The sequence below is a fragment of the Dermacentor albipictus genome, chromosome 5 (genome assembly GCF_038994185.2).
Source record: "Dermacentor albipictus isolate Rhodes 1998 colony chromosome 5, USDA_Dalb.pri_finalv2, whole genome shotgun sequence".
Classification (NCBI taxonomy): Eukaryota; Metazoa; Arthropoda; class Arachnida; order Ixodida; family Ixodidae; genus Dermacentor; species Dermacentor albipictus.
In genome coordinates this window covers 147608946-147625595 of record NC_091825.1, presented here as the reverse complement: position 1 = coordinate 147625595, position 16650 = coordinate 147608946, and the positions used below count along the sequence as shown (strand labels likewise).

The following is a 16650-nucleotide window of genomic DNA, read 5'->3' as shown; positions in this document are numbered from 1 at the left end:
GAGCGAGAGACATGACGAAGACGCAGCGACGAAGTTTGGGAAGGGTGGCCGCTGTACTGGAGAAAATGGACGCAGAACATGTCACGAGAACGATGCCGATTTAAACCGCTCTATAGCCGAGCTCTACGCACAAATTATTCGCTGGTACGCGCCGATGGCATCAGCCAAGTACTGTAGTACCGCATGTTGCCCTAAACGCAGTCAACCTGTTTTTGAATAACGTAAATAAAATATAAAAGTAAAGAATTATCTATGGAATCTGGATGGGGACGTACGTTACAGAGTCGTACGCTATTACGTAGTACAGGCTAACGATTCACGCACGTGATTGAAGGTGGGAGGGGAAAGAAAATGCTGTCAAAGGCCGCAAAGATGAATTATTGTACCTTAAACAACCCTCTTCCACGGCACGAGCTTCTGAATAATGGAAGAAGACAACCGTGTGTACTTAAAATCGAGCAAAAAAGAAAGCAGTACTATTTAGAAGGGTTTTCGGCCTAATCACGTCGCTGCCACTGCAAGAAGATTGAGAGAACGCTGGGAAGAGTGCAGGGAAAGTGCGCAGTATACTGTTGTAGAAACCGAACTTAAAAGCTCTGGACGATCATCCTGAGATTGTGAGCGCTGTCGGTTGAGCATGTCGCGAAAAAGATTAGGTGTTTAGTTGGCGATACTGAGAGTCGTTTGCCCTGAGAATTGCTTATAAGAATAAAGTAAAGCCTATCAAAATTTCCGTAAAGAAACAGCGTTATACTCGACTTACTTACGACGATGTCGCAATCGTCTATATTTATCTAGACGGAGAGAGAACACCGGCGTCTAGCATTCTGCGCCTTCGCCTGGTCGTCTCCCTTCTAAACGGAAACCGATATTTCTCCTGACACGTAAACAGGCAAACATTCCGAAATTCTCCGACGGTGTAGGAAACGTGTCATCATGAAATTCCAAAGATTTTGCCTTCGCGTATCCAAGTTCGGCGACCTGTTCTTTGCGTACAATCGCGTTCTCCAGCATTGAAATTGCAAAACAAAAAGAAGAACGGCAAATCAATTCCACGTGGCTGTAAGCCCACGCGTTCTCTTAAGCACCCCTTTCAGAAAGCGCTAAATCTGATAGCTCCTAGCTTGCTTTTTTTTTTCTCTTGTACGGCGTTCCACGCACCCTCCTGGAAAATAAATGCCCGTATACTTTAACTCGAAAGCACTCGGAAACTTATAGTCTTCTAGACGCTACTAGGCCCCGTGCGTGCCATAACATCCTCACAGCGCAGCTTGATTGGACTTGCGCAAGTTGCTCGAATGCGTTCTAACTCGTTTATGATTTTTTTTCTTTGTGTGTATGTGTATGTGCGTGCTTGCTTTCCAAGCCTCCCTAACCAACCATGGTTCGTTCCTGCTGCCGTGGAACGCGCGCGCCTGACACGTGGCACTTCTTTTCTATAAGGACGATCTGGCAGTTTTACGGCCCGAACAAATGCGATGGCGGCCGTAAAAGTCGCGTTGCGACACGCTACACTGGCCCGGCCCGTACCCTTGTGCATTACGAGCGTGCCGTGTATGTGCGCCGCCGGGGGTGGGCAATTTCGAGTGTCGTGATGCATCGGGCAATGTGATACAAGCGAATTCACGAGACGCCGCTTGCTGAACGCCACGGCTTGCAAATTTATCTGCGCTCTTCCTCGAGAAGGAGCTTCTGAGCGTACAGGCACTTTTGTTTTGTTTATTCTTTTTTTGTTGCTGCTTTTTTTTCTCAATGACGCATTATACCACGTCTCGTTGCCCTTGCGTGGGGTCTAGCCATTCAGAAAGCTCACGCTGATATATCCAGCAGACTCGTCTGAGAAAAGTCATCTAGCATTTATTCAATCACGAGGTAAACTGGGTAAATGTCAGGTGATGTTTAGAATTTTCAGACTTCTTTCTCTGTCTACGTGCTTTGTGGAGTTCTGCTGCTAACAGCGATTGCTGCAAAAGTCCAAGAGAAGATTCTGAAAAAAAAAAGATCTTGATTGATGATGAAGCAGTCCGTTGCGACGTTGTTCGCGAAATTTGTAAAACCAGTCGAATCGAGCGAAAGACCAGAACGATGTTGTTCCCTGTGTGATCCCAGATGGTTTAGCAATGCGTGTAGATCACCTTAGGAAGCTATGAAAGCGAAGTTATTTGTCAAACTACATTTATTGAATTTTATCGCATCGTAAACTTAACGTATATGGATGTGATGTTATATTGCTCGTTTTCCTTGTGCCGCAAACTATGGAATGACGTCATAGTTTCAGCTTTTCCCTGCTGATAAAATATTTGAGCAATAGCAGAAAAAATTATCATTTTATAGCCGTATGCAATCGTAGCTGCTTCGCGTAAGTACACTTCATTCACATGTACGAGACTACAATATAAATCATACTCCTTCACATTTTTTCTCGCTTTTTGGCGTTCTCGATGCTAAACAAAGCAATATTAGAAAGTACCTTGTAAACATACGAGGCATCAATCAACTAATACGTGACTGATCCTTATCTATAGCTTATCTTACTTGTGATATAGATGATCGCATGACATGAACAAATCGTACCCTGTTTGCAAATGTTTGCCGAACGAGCAGCTCTTTGTCTGAACTCGCGATCCGACCGCCACCATCTCGAACAAATGTGCACGCGCCATTTTTGCTTCATCTGCCGGTATAATTCGTTCAACATTAATGAAGAAAAGAAGGCGACGAAATCCCGCGTAGGCAACACATATGACGATGCTACCGTAAATAAACCAGTAGCCAAGCGACAAATCAATGTAATTTCGTTTAGGTTCCGTCTCTAAGTCTCAAGACGATCGCACCAGTACGATATAAGCCGATGCATGCGAAGCAAGGATTATTCGAAAGGATCGTCCTAGCGTTAACTATGCCGCTGGTATGTTTCTTTCAAAGAAAGAAAGAAGGCTCACTCCTTTGTCCGTTGTTCCTTATTTTAGAGCGTATAAATTAAACTCCCCTCATTTAGTCTCTCAAGGGAACATCTAAGCTGGAATGCAAACTTTAAGCGAGAGAGAGAAAAAAAATTATAAAAAAAAAACAGGAGGGATAGATGCGCAGAAGTCGATCCTTTCCACTCGGTCGCGTCTCATGCAAGCTCGGCCTTTGTAAGCGCGGAGTGTTTCATCGAAACGCAAGAGCGGAGAAATAAAGCGCGACTGTACATAACGTTTCATTAAAAACGCAAAGCTCGCAAATAAAACTGGCCCAGAGAGGAAGTCTTGCCGTGAAGTATAGAACCGGGAAGTAGGCGCAATAAAAGCAAGTGTGATGCGGGGTGCACAAGAAGCAGGCCTGAGAGATTGCTCGTCAAGCTTCTTCTCCTCCTAATCCTTTCCCGTTTCTGAAGGACTCTCTCGAAGTATGACTCGAGTGTCTCTCAGCTCTTGCCTGCCTTACGTCTGGCTATTCCATGTTACTGCTTTCTTCTTCGCTTACCTTCCTTTTTATTTATTTTATTCTATATTTTTGTCTCGATTTTTTTCTCTCTCCGACATCCCACTGTAATCTCCTCGCGTACTCCAATCCGGCCGTCGCTTCTGTTCGGGCGCTGCCATCGGCAAAGTAAACAAATCTGTTATCGCCGCAGCACATCGAACGTGCAGACTTCATTTTAAAGCTCTCCGCTCTTACGCCTCTCGCGTTCAGAGACTGGCCCGCTGTCATTTTTACTATATGCTTTTTTTTTTCGTACGACGCCAAGGCGCGCTTCATTGCGTCTCCTTCCAGTTTTGTTACCGTTATTTTAAAAAAGTCTGACGCCTCGCGAGTTGCAATCACATCAAGGCACGACTCGCTTGGATCGTGCGGATTTCTGTCGCCTCTAACACTTTGTCTGCTTTCTTTTTCTTTCTCCGCGTTAACTCATTTATCGCTGTTTTTCTCTCGGTCGCTTCGCCTTTGTTTCGAGTTCCGCTCGGATGATCTCGTTTGGCCAGAGTCCAGCGAGGTGGCGGCTTAGCCTTCGTAAAGCGAACTGGCACTGACGGTAATGGTCAGCCTGACCTTATCTCCCGCGACGAAAAGGTGCACATCGCAATGCGAGCGTTTTTGTTCGCGCTTGAATTTGTTTTCCGCCCCCAAAAGCCCGCCGAGGTGGTTCACGTGCTATGGCGTACCGCTACTGAGCCCGAGGTCGTGGGTTTGACTCCATACCGTGGCGACCACTTTGCTATGGCGACGGAGCAAAAGATTTCTCGTCTACTTAACTTTATGAGTGCGTTAGAAAGCCTCAGTTCGCCTATGCCAATCATAATCCCACCACTACCGCGTTTCCCAATAGATAAGGCACACTGACGACGTCCTGGCCGCCATCTTCTGCCCTAGCACGTCGACAAGCTGCGTAAGCAAGAATCGTGACGGCACGACAGCGCAACAAGCGCGTCTTGCGCCGAGCGACAAATGGATAAGAACGGCAGTCCGGTTACAAACGGTCACCGTCAAAAAGCAAACTAATGTGCGTGTGAGAATACGGTTCCCTGACGTCATCGTGGCCGCCATGTTTTGGTACTCGCACAGTGAGAAGCTGCGCACGCGACGTCGCCTCTAAAATGTGTGTAGCCAATGTGTTGCTTCGGGAAGTAAATACCTTCAAAAATCATTTTTCTGTCTTTGCGCGCGACTCTTGTTCAGAACTTTCGCTACGAAAAATCATATGCATGCCAACTCTTCTTGAGGCATTGACTTGTAGTTTATTTTATAATCGAAAGCATCCAAGCCCAAGCCCTCAGGATATGCCTTGGTCTACCGCGGAGTGCGTCAGCGACTGAAGTTATTGCACTCGCTCAATATTCCACTATTAGAACGCACATTAGCACTAAAACAATGCGTGTGCACATAATACACTTCGCCCGGGCCCCTACCCACCACCTCGCACGCCTCCCAGTAGATAGGCCCCACACTACATTCAGTGCGAATGTCTTCGCGCACCGTGCCTCCTTCAGCTCAGGTTACACACCTGCGGCAAGGCCTTCCATTCCTCCATGGTGTATTCGCCGTACTAAAGTAAACATTACACTCCCAGGACTTCAGAAAAAGTCGGACTTGCCATCATCGGCGCTCAAGCAACTAACTTTACTTCTCTTGTACGAGAAATACAGCGACTGCACACACATCTACACTGATGGATCAACTACATCAAGCAGTTCCGGTGGCGCTGTAGTTATACCAACAATGAAAATAACCCAGCGGTTCAAGACTTCCCATGTCACTACGTCTACAGCTGCAGAGCTCGCGGCTCTCCGCGACGCGCTTCATGTGATAAATGCTGAAAGTCCTAAAAAATGGGCAGTCTTCTGCGATTCAAGGCCGGTCTTGCAATGTGTGCAGTCGTATCTCCGACATGGAGCTCACCATCAGCTCACGTGCGAAATCGTGGAACTTGTCTATCATTTAAGAGGAAAAGGCCATGATATCTCTTCTAAATTCTAAAATCTCGTCATGAAATCTAAATTCCTACACAGAACACACGAACTTTAACGAAACAAGCGCATTCAATTCTTGTTTTTTATACGAAAGCTTCAAACCTCATATATATATACATATATATATATATATATATATATATATATATATATATATATATATATATATATATATATATATATATATATATATATATATATATATATATATATGTGTGTGTGTGTGTGTGTGTGTGTGTGTGTGTGTGCGCGCCATTCGTGAAGCTGCAAATAAAATAACAAATCGATAAATGATATTGTGACACTGCTATATCAACTGCCCGTAGGCTATACCTCTTGCTTATTGAAATGGTGTTCTAAGAAGGACGTCCAGTAATCGTACAGTGGTTAATGTCGCTTCTTATCAGAAAAAAGAAGTGCAGTGATAATTTCACGGAAGAAGAAACGTCACAAGTTGAATAAAATAAGGCCCAAAGGAGCTGACAAGAGTACGTCAGATCGCCATGTGCGTTGTAGATGCGCAGTGTTGTGGGATGATAATAATTTTGATCTAAATTTACGAAAACACACCTTTTATGTTAGCTATAGGCTTCCTGCGAACTGCGTTATTTCTTAATAATGAAAACAGTGGTTAAGGCACTCATACCTGAAAAAGATATGCAGCACATCCAACGAGTTGGCATCTATATACCGCGAACCTTTGAGTGAGTGCATAAGGAGTCAAAACACTAGCTTGTATTTATTGAATGTCCGCACAAAGTGACACGGAAGGCTTCATTCATGCATTGCAGAGAGGCCGATGCAACGCCGCCGCCGCTGCCACGGATGCGTTAAGGCTAGCGCCGTCTGGAGGTGACGCAAGGAACCCAACGGCGTGCGTCCTGAGCTGTGATTGGTTGGCCTAAAACTAACCAACCGTCGCGAAAACCCGGCGAGGCTCGCAAAGAAAAGCTTTGCTGTTAAAATAGAGCTGCACAAGCGTGACAATATAGACAGGTGCATGTGAGTTTACTGAAGCCGACTTCAAAGTCATATCTTACGTAAGAAAGAACAACAGGCCTTTAATGGCGCCGTTAGATGTGTCCACTACCACTGTTTCTTGTTTTTGCTGAACTCGCTGGTGCTATGACTCCGCTTCGTTTGCGAACGTCATCCTGAATAAGTCTCACGTAAGCTCATCTTTCTCCTTATTCCCTCCACTCTTGCATTTTGTAGTCGACCGACAGTAGCAGGCCTTCGGGAATGTAGCTCGGGGCGTCAGCATCTTTCGTTGCCGCAAACAATGGTGCGGCCAAACTTGCCTAATTGCGTGCCAACGAATTACTCACTGCTCCAAGGAGCCGTGTTTTCTTCGCAAACACAAAGGTCTCCTCCCCGCTCCTCCCCTCGATGCTTTCGCCAGGTGTGAAAAAAGAAAGCAAAATCTTCGTTTTTCTTTTCACCCCCGAGACTGACCTTTTGAGCTACGCGTCGGTACGAGAGCAAGGAAAAAAAAACAAACGTATGGCTATATAGAAAACATAGCAACCACTGACTGCCTTAAGACTTCCCCCGCATTCATCGCGACGTAGTTTTCTTTCGTTTATGCGCACTTGGCTTAGTGCAACAGCACCGTTTTTTTAATACCGGGCACTGGTGAGGATGACGAAGCTGGCGTCAGCTAATCAGGGGGACCGAATTCAGTTACGTAATGAAATGTTAGCGCCCACACTGATTGCCCATATTTTTATATGTCGGTGCACTGTCATGCATAAGCGACAAGATCACCAAGGCATCGTCGCCTGCCCATCCTACACTGTTCGGACGTGTGAGCAGCTTGCCGAATGTAACTCAGCGTACATACTTGGGGCTTCCTAGACACCAAAAGGTCCGGGTTCGCGGACTGAAGGCTTTTGTTGCAAAGTTCGCTGAATGCCTGGGAAAGATCAGGGCCGTGCGCTTAGAATGCGACGTCATGTAGGTACTACCACACTCTCAAAAATGAGGCACCTTGTCTCTCTGGTTTTCGGCATTGAAGTAAGCGAGCATGTTTCTGTGACGCTATCGTGACGCCACGGTTCCGTGTATCCAGGCCTTGTTATATATATTGTATTCGTTATCTCAACCAACTACAGCGACGAAAATGGCTGCCGTTGTCCAGCAGGTGTGGGGTAAAAACAAGTGTTGCTGTCGTCGTGGTTCCGCGTTCTTCAGGCGTTGGCTTGTCTAGGAGGTGCTTCTCAACCCCCTACCGAAACGTCACGTAGAGTTCCGCATTTTCAAGCCTCGCGCTGCCGAAGTTCGTCACCTCAAACTTTCGTTGAAGTCACAGTTCCAAGTATTCCAGCGATGGGCTACAAGAAGGCGTTGCCGCATCGCTGTGCACTTTCAGCGACACAAAACGTAAGTTCTGCTTTACTTACGCTCTTGCCGCCGCCGGAGATGTCAGACGGCAAGCGCTTAGCCACGACGGTTCCCTCTCGCGCTCTTCTTACAGCCGTATTCTTACTTTCATTCACGTTCCTTCACCACTTTCACAATGAAAACCAGTCCGGTGGTTACACAATTTCGTGCGAGCCAAGAATTGCGTTATTGTTATTTCTTTTTGCTTGAAATTTCCCGTTAAGAGCACAAATGCTGCATTCAAGGAAGTGTGGCGTTTCGTGAGGAAAGAAAACTTATCTGTCATCGTATAAGCTTGTCCCATTCTCGACATCCGGGAACGCGATGCTTCTTGTCGCGTTGTTCACGAGTGCTGTCCCGTTGATAAGCGTGCATATCGCTCTCTTGTTTCGTGTTATTTCAAAAAGTTGCAAGTTATTTCTTATCTTTCGTAGTGGGTCACTTTTACGTTCTGTAGAGGTCTTCTGCTAAATAAATATGCTCATCAGAAATATGATGACACTACTCGTGACAGATTTTACAATGATGAAGAAAGAAGCCTCTGATGCCTACCACAAAAAAAAAAAGAACAACGAAAAAAAGGAAAGGTTTGTTTAATGAACTTAGACAAAAAAAAAAGCGCTTCCTGGTTGTTTTGGTATTATTACCTTGTGTGTCGGAACCTGAAAGAAAATTCGTTGGGTCCCAACAACTTTCAATTTGAACTGCATTTTTTTTTATTAGTAATGCGCGAGCCTACGTGCCGTGTCCTTTCTTATCACTACGAGCCGCAAGATGGCCGACGGACGATGAGACTGAGCACTAGCGCCGTCGTCCCTTTAATGCTGGTCGCGATATTTGGTTACTTAATGAAGCGCTCTCGTAATGTGACGTTACTCCTTCGAGCGACATGTTTCTTCCATATACAGATATGCCGGACGATTTCTTCATGTCTAAGCTGCCCCCAGATGCGACATTCCTAGATTCACTAGAATTACATATGCTGTACCAGTCCCATATTCGTTCACTGCCCCGTGCTATAATCCCCAATGAGTCCTTTCAAAAGTGCCCGTCTTAGAAACGGCCGCTGCCTTACCGTTCTTTCAACACTGCGTCTTGTAACGCTTTCTTCTCTTTGAAGAGAACCGTAACGAGGCAAAGCAGACTTCAAGAAAAGCTAAGAAACGCGCAGGCAGAAAAGGTTAATGTCCCATTTTTATTGCGATGTTCACTCAATCTAGGAAAGAGATGAGGCAGACAACACCAACGACAGAAAAAATTAACGCACAAAAACGAAATGAGCCGTTGATCAAACAACGCATGTAAGGCATATTCGAAGTGCAAGCGCATTCCGCGTGCGTAGTAACAAAAAGTGGCACGGATGCGTTATGTAGACAAGCACATAGTAACAGATATACAAAGTAACAACGAAAAAGAAAACAACGCATATTTGTGCACAAGTACATCAACGTACAAATACAAAATAGCAAATGCTTCAAACGGCCGAAAACCTTTGTACATTGTGACATGAGCCCAGTCTAGCTCACGAAGTTTGGCGAAGGCGTAATCCTGGGAGTCCGCAAACAGAAAGAAGAAGCGATGATGCGCTGAATACAAGTTTAAAAGCCTAAGAATCCTCGCCTGCTCTAAAGAATTCTGTCTGATGCAATTCCATAATTGCACACAAAATGTGCGATTCCAGCTAGTGCACCAAGCGCTGAGAAAAAAGAAGGTAGAACATTGCTCTGCAGCCAGAACACAAAGCAAAATAAAATAATGGAATCGACTTTGCCGAGAAGTAGTTTAATGTCAAGGGTTAGCGAAAATGTGTGGTCGGAAAGTGAAAGGAGAAGTAGAGGACGAAAGACATAAGGAGGGAAGCCGAGGGGCAAAAACAACTGTAGCATAAAACGGGCAGATGCGGAAAAGTATGAAACAAGCAAGCAGTACTGACTCGCCGCAACCAAAAAGAGTCTAAAAGTAATTTTCAAACCTTTCGTTTAACTAAAGACGTTCACGCTAGCCGGCCGCAAGAATTGAGGACAACGGGCACAAAAAGAAATGGTCGACAAGCAGAAAGAAGGAAAGAAAGCGAGAGAAAAAAAAGGGGGGAAACAGATGCAGCAGTGGTAGCAGCTTGTGAATTCTTACGCGCAAATATTCCGTGGTGCCTGCTTTGTCATTTTCAGTGTGGAGCAATTTTCGGCCCTAGAAAAGGCCTTATCACGTTCACGCCAAGCGTCGAGCACTTCCTGCTTAATATCTCTGGCGAGAAAGTTCGAGAACCGGAGAGAGTATCGAAGGAGGGCGAAATAATGGATGGACGCCAGCAAGGAGAAATGTGGAAGCCTATAGTAGTCGTCCTTTTCCGTGTTTTTTTTTTCTTCATCTTTCTTGAACCAATTATGCCGGAAATTCCGGTTTAACACCCGACGTGTCTGCTTCGCGGCGAGCGATGTGGCGCTGATTCCCAGAGAATCGCAACGTCGGGCGAAACAAGATAAAAACACCGAGACTCATCAGGCAAACAAATCCCCACATCTGTCGAGGTGACTTAGGATGTGGTGGCGCTCCAGCAAGGAATATGAATCCGCAGCACGCAATCTCGAAAATCCAGAATGGTCTTTCGTTCTGTTTTCTTCTCGGTTTCCCTCCACATGCGAATTTTATACACTGACGTCATTTTTATCCATACGTAAATGAAGGACAAGATCGTAACGCCGCAGTTGCACGAGAAGATTCAGACCCACGGCGCGCTATTCCTCGGGAATCTATGCGAGTGCCCTTTTTTGATCTCTTGTTTCTACTGAGACAAACGTCTGACATTAGCTCGAGACGTACGGGGAGTCAATTTGTCCTCTCCTCGTTGTGTGTCCCCCAGCGCTGGCCCTTGCGTGTCCTGCTAGCGCCCACGACAGAGTCGGTTCCGTTCTCATTCACAGAGGGCGAGTTCCGATATTGGCAGGGCACAAGAATACATGAAGAAAAAAACTTGCGGTCTGAGATTTTGGCGCCTATAAAAGAAAAGCAGCTGGTCAGAACTTATGCGGAAACTGTGCTGCGTGATAGCTCCCGAATCGATCACCAAGACATCAGTGTTCTCGTGCGAGCAATAAAACAGACGAAAACTCGACTTCCGCTTCCAAGATTGAGGGATGCGATATTTCAGGTTTCTCGCTGCATTTTTGCAACTTAATAATTGCAAGTCAAATGGCATGGAACGCAGTAAAGGTTTTATGGTGACTAAGCGGAGCTGTCCTGGTAGGTCGTGTCGCTCATTTGCAAGAAACTGTCTCGCCGAGAACCATCCCTAGGTTTAACAGCATTGAACCTTGTATCGATTTTTTTCTTGCAAAATTCAGCCCTGCGAAATAAAATTCGGTAACTCGCGCATTACTGAATTCTACTTGCGTATAAAGCATATGCAAGAATGATTCACAGTTTAGCACCAAGCATATGCGTTGCTCGAAGGCTTCTTTCATCCTGACAGATGGAACAGTGTCGTTTTTTGCGTTACTTCAGTGCGGCGGCTACCAACACCACAACCAAGAATATCACGCTGGGACGAGCACAACTAGAGTTTGTTGAACAATCCAGTGGGTCGACCAAACGCATGCAGCTAGCTGAATGAAAAAGGGCAGTGAATAAATAATGGAAGTTACGCATAAACCCTAAGTTTTATTCATAAGCTACTTTACCTAGGAACACTGTGTATATGAGCAAACAGAACAATAACGGTTCTCGACAATCACATATTGACAACGCGTCTTAGGCTCACTGTAAGGTAACCCTACTGTAGTACGAAAATCCATCTTCTCAATCTGAAGTCATGGTCTTTCGGTTATGCCCTTTTCGCTGAAGCCTTCACCTGTAAGAAGGCAGGAGTGCCCACTTCGCGAAGGATAATAGTGTTTTTCTTAGCCGGAGTGGGAGCCACTTTCAACATATAGTCTCCAGTAACACGACAGAGAAACAATAAAAAAAAACGTGACGTACCGTTAATGCGTTAGTATTGTCGATTCCGTCGAGGGCATTGGAACGCCCTCGCGCCAAGGAGAAGAGGCCGTAAAAACAAGTAGAAAACAACGACGCTAAGGTGAACCAACTTGGACCAAACAGCACCGCCGCAGCTTCTAACGCACCTCCAACTGGCTCGGCAATCAATATCAATCACGGTAAGCTGCTGGACCCTACGCAGCGCCCTTCTTTTTTGTGTTCGTTTGTCGGCCCCTTTCTTCGGCTTCCTTCGCTGGAAGCGGTTCCTTCTACCAATGTCTGTATCCCAGCTCTGCAGGAAAAGTAACAGCCCTCTGCTTTCACGTTTGCCCTGGCGTCCAGCTTTGGTACACCTGACGAAGGCCCTCGGCGACTGTGTGGTGTGTTCCCGGGAAAATCGGGGAGTCCTTTGTTGTCGCAGGGCATGCCGGGATTAGGTGGGATGGCAAACCAGAGACGGAAACGTGATGAGAGAAAAGCGAGCAAGAAAAAGAAAAGGATGTCGCGGCACCAATACAGTGACGAATGGTCGAAGGAGGAAATATTACGCGCAAGCGGTGCGAACAGAGCGGAGAGAGCGGTGTCAGCATCCTCGTATGGAATGGCCGGGGCGGGAACACGACGCCTGCATCAGGCTTCGGGCAGACTGCGACTATGTTTGTCTTTCGACTGAGCTACGGATGCGAGTCGTCGGGCTCAGTGTGATGCTCTGTGTCATGCTTTCCTTTCATTGCTTCGATATACTATTTTCCTTTGTTTGCTTGTCTCCTTCGACCCCGAAGCACTGTGACCTCTCTATTCATGACTTTGGTTGGCGGGCTTCCTCGCCGATGCCTCGGTCATCGGAAGATGGTTTCTGCTAGTTGCGAGAGTTTGCTCAGCCACAATGAAACGCTGCACGTGGGTGCAGAAGCCTACTGAGTGACGGGGACAGAGCCGAGATTCTGTCCTCTAAGACGCACTTTGTCACTCTTTGTTTCGGTACCCTCACTCTCAGTTCTTAGGAGGTGATTCGTAACCTTCTCAAAAGCAAGCTTTAGCTCGGAGTCAGTACAAGTTTCCAAGTTAAATAAATTATGAAGTTTTACGTGCCAAAATCACGATCCGATTTTGAGGCACGCTGTATTGGGGGGGACTATGGAAAATTGAACCACCTGGGTTTCCTTAACGTGAACCTAAATCTATGTACACGGTTGTTTTCGCATTTCTCTCCGATCTAAATGCGGCCACCGTGGTCGGGATTCGATCTCGCAACCTCGTGCTTAGCAGCCCAACAACATAGCCACTAAGCAACCGCGGCAGGTGTACGTTTCCGTGTTAAAAGCCTATATTGGCAACCCCTCAGCCGATTCTAATTAAATTTTCTGCGCCGATTCTTGAGGCAGTGCAACATCAATGCACCATCGTGTACAGCCCTCACACGCTTCACAGTATTGACGATAAGTTTCCCCTGGCAAGCACACCTCCGCATGTTTATCGAGAAGCGATCGCTTGACGTTTACACTGATATATCACAGTTTCCTGCCCAACTTCTTGCTTCATTGAGTAATCACCTAGCAGACATTTTGGTAGGGATGAGTTGCCTTCACAAGGGTTTGCACCATACCAATCAGAATGACCGACAGTGCTGAGTGGGGCGTCTGCGGCTGTGAAGAGAATTTGCAGCGTTTGTTGTGCCGTTGTCCTCGACTGCAATCACGAATGCAAACACTCTCCAACGCATTGTGACGACTGGACAATTGCCCTACGTCCGTGCAAGCGCTACTCGAACACCGTCCCCATGGCTCGTCGGCCCACAAGGCAGGGAGTGCGCTTTTATGCACCTCGAGGGCGACTGGCCTGCGCGAACGCCTTTGACTGCGTGCGTGAATACACCACTTCTTTCCTTCGCCTTTCTATTGCCTCATTTTTCGATCACCATTTCTTTCCTTCCTCCAGGGTAGGGTAGCCAACTAGACGCTTTGGTGGTTAACATCCCTGCTTCCTGTATTTCTTCCTACATCAGAGGACCGTCTTAATAAACGCGTTGACACCCGCGAGAGTCACCCTGCACAGAAAGCGCGTCGTAAATACGTCCCACGTGGTGGTCGCTTTTCCCAGCACTGCACGGTAGTAGTGCGACAGCGTCTCCTCAGCGGAGACGAAATATGCACGCATCGCTTCGCGGCGCTACTTCGATTGGGTTTCGAGATCACGGAGGTCGGATGGACGACGGGTGTGCACAATTTCAATAAATCCCCATGGCAACGCCCTAGGGATGTGGACGCGAGGGAGGGGCAAGGCGGAAGGGGAGAGAGGAGGAAAGACCTTCAAGCAGCTTCAGGCTGTGCGCCGCTCCGGAATACAGCAAGAACGGGAAGCGAAGATAAAGGAAAAGATAGATTACTCGCGAGCACATAAGCGGATAAGCGGAGAAAGATGGCGAATAGCTCAATGAGCGCTCCGCGGGGTGAAGAAGAGATCCGCTCTCTGGGAACCAAACAAAAACTAAAGGAAACGACCCTGCGGATTGCCCCTCTTTTTTATCCTTATTCGTTCTTTTCCCCTAGAAAGTGGAGCGACTGTCGGATTTCGCGCGAAACATGACGTGTGTTTTTGCCATTACTCACTCCCTCGTTCACACTTATCCTGCGTGGCTTTGGTTGTTTCCTTCTTTTTTTTCTTTTTTTTTAAGTTATTGTCTTACTGTTATACTGTTCATAAGAAGCACGTTGCTTTTTGTTCGGCGCTTGCGAAGAAATATCGGGTTTTGAAATATTTCTGTATTTGTATCGTGCTTTGCTCTCCAGTGTACACGCATATGAAAATCATTGTGTTTTTATTCTTATTTTTATTTTTTTATTATTTCCATAAAGTTACTTTTGTCTGGCAGACCGGGACGTACTTGCGGAGGAGTATTTAGAAAGAAATATAATCTTTGGAGGTGACGTTATATCAAATTTCGCAGGCTTGCACTGGTTTGAAGAGCGAGCCTCAGAGTTATTACGCTTGCTCACCGGATATTGGCAGACGGAGAACAATTTATCCTACTACTCTCGACTGCTTTCGACCTAGTTCGAGCAGAATTTTCCCCGCGTTATATTTGACAACTGCGTGCTATAGCTTCTCTTCCCATACGGATTAAAAGTACAAGAACAGTACCTATTCATCGTCACTCATAACCATAATAGTCATCAGCTTATAGATGCCACAGCACATCTGGCTTTGCCAGAGACCTCCGATTACAGCTGCCCTGACAGAACTGAACACCTTATGGCACCTTAACTTGTGCTACGTATATACCTCAAACGCAACAAGACGGCACACTAAGAATGCCATATGAATTTTCAAATTGTTATTTCGCTTCCAAGTCCAAGCCGTTGGACAAGAGTAGATGGTAACGTTTATTAACAGCCTTACGAGTAGTGTGTTAGCCACGGTACAGACAGCACCCTTGGGAATATACAGAGGTCCAGAAACACTTTTATGGGCATTTTTTGATCTATGGAATGACTAACATCCCGATTCGTAAGTATGTGAAAAATTTTTATTGCGTAGATACACGTTACCCTGAATCCACCCTCGGCGCGCCGTCCGGCGTTCGCCCGCAGCTTAAACCGTTCCGAGAAACTGTCGTGCGCGCGGGCTTTGTTCCCAGAGAGCGAAGCCGCCTCCCGCTGAACGCGCTCTCGAGGAGGAACTAGCGATTAATTATTCTTGTCTCGCTTTACTACATCGCCATCTTGTCACGCGTGTACAATTCACTCATTAGCAAACGAGCTAAGCTCCCACGGAGCCTACAAAACCGCCGTCGGCTGGCTGCGGAACACGACCGCCAATATGCTCTCTCTCTCTATCCCCCTCGTCTTTCTTTTTTGTTATCGCGCTGCACTGGTTTTGCCGGCGAGCTATTTATTACGCGCCGAACGGCGTGCAGGCCGGAGTACCCCCTCCGTAATTAAGGCCTCCCGCCCGCGAACACGTGGTCCGAAAGAAACCTCGCCGCCGTTCCGAAGGCGCACTATAGCAGAAGAGCGAGAGGGAGAGACAGAAAGCCAGCAAGTGGGAACCACGTCGCGCAACTGCTAATTGGGGATCCGCACAATGGTGAACGCTACGCGAGCGCCGCCTAGCAGTTTATCGACCGCCGGCTCCACGCTCAGCCGACTAGGACTCTCGTCTCCTCCGCTTGGCTTACTTTCTTTCTTTCTTTCCTTCTTTGTTTCTTTCTTTCTTCCTTTCGTTCTCTCTATGGCTTCCATCTCAACTGCGGCACAAAGATAAAAGCACCACGTGACACATTACGAGAACGGACTTTCTCTTCTGCCTGTGCGGATTTATTCAGGCGGTGATAGAGGACGTTAGGTGAATAGGCCTGCAGCGCCAACTCGAAGTTAGTCATTTTTTAAGTGAAACTTATGCGTACGTTGTGTAGCTCACGTACATGCACCTAACGCAAACAGGTGTTAGGATAGGATCGGAATAACTTTATAAAAATGTCACGATTCGTTCAACAGACGGTTTAACGAGTCGTGAAGTTGGCCAAGCGTCGACCCGTTGTTATATCTTTCTAGTATTCTTCTTTTTTTTTTGGCTCAGTATAACGGTTCGAGTCCACGCTTATTTCGGTGCCTTCTCGACTGCCGTAATTCTCTAGCGTCGTTTTCGGCAGGACTCGTACCGTATGACAGACCGTGAAGCGCATTATGTTATTTCGTTATATTTATGTCTCTTTTGTTCACAGATCTCGAGAAATATTGAAATTAACTTCCTACCTGTCACTTCTAGCGTGAATAATGTCCCACGTTATTTTTGTTATCTCAGAAGCTCTACAAGTTGTTCGTAACTTCTTCACCAAGTA

The 16650-nt window shown here is 46.5% G+C and overlaps 1 protein-coding gene across 3 annotated transcripts in view; it reads left to right on the top strand.

The window, feature by feature from the left end:
- LOC135906229 (cubilin-like) overlaps positions 1–16650 on the top strand; it is a 255316-nt gene that overhangs the window by 147446 nt on the left and 91220 nt on the right. Inside the window, exons 1-2 of one of the 3 annotated variants that reach the window (XM_070539152.1) lie at positions 7058–7409; positions 7568–7835. The exons of the other annotated variants lie outside the window; for them this stretch is intronic. The gene's annotated coding sequence lies outside the window, so the exon portion shown is untranslated. Of the gene's footprint in view, positions 1–7057; positions 7410–7567; positions 7836–16650 lie in introns of those variants that run through there. 3 annotated transcript variants of the gene reach the window in all.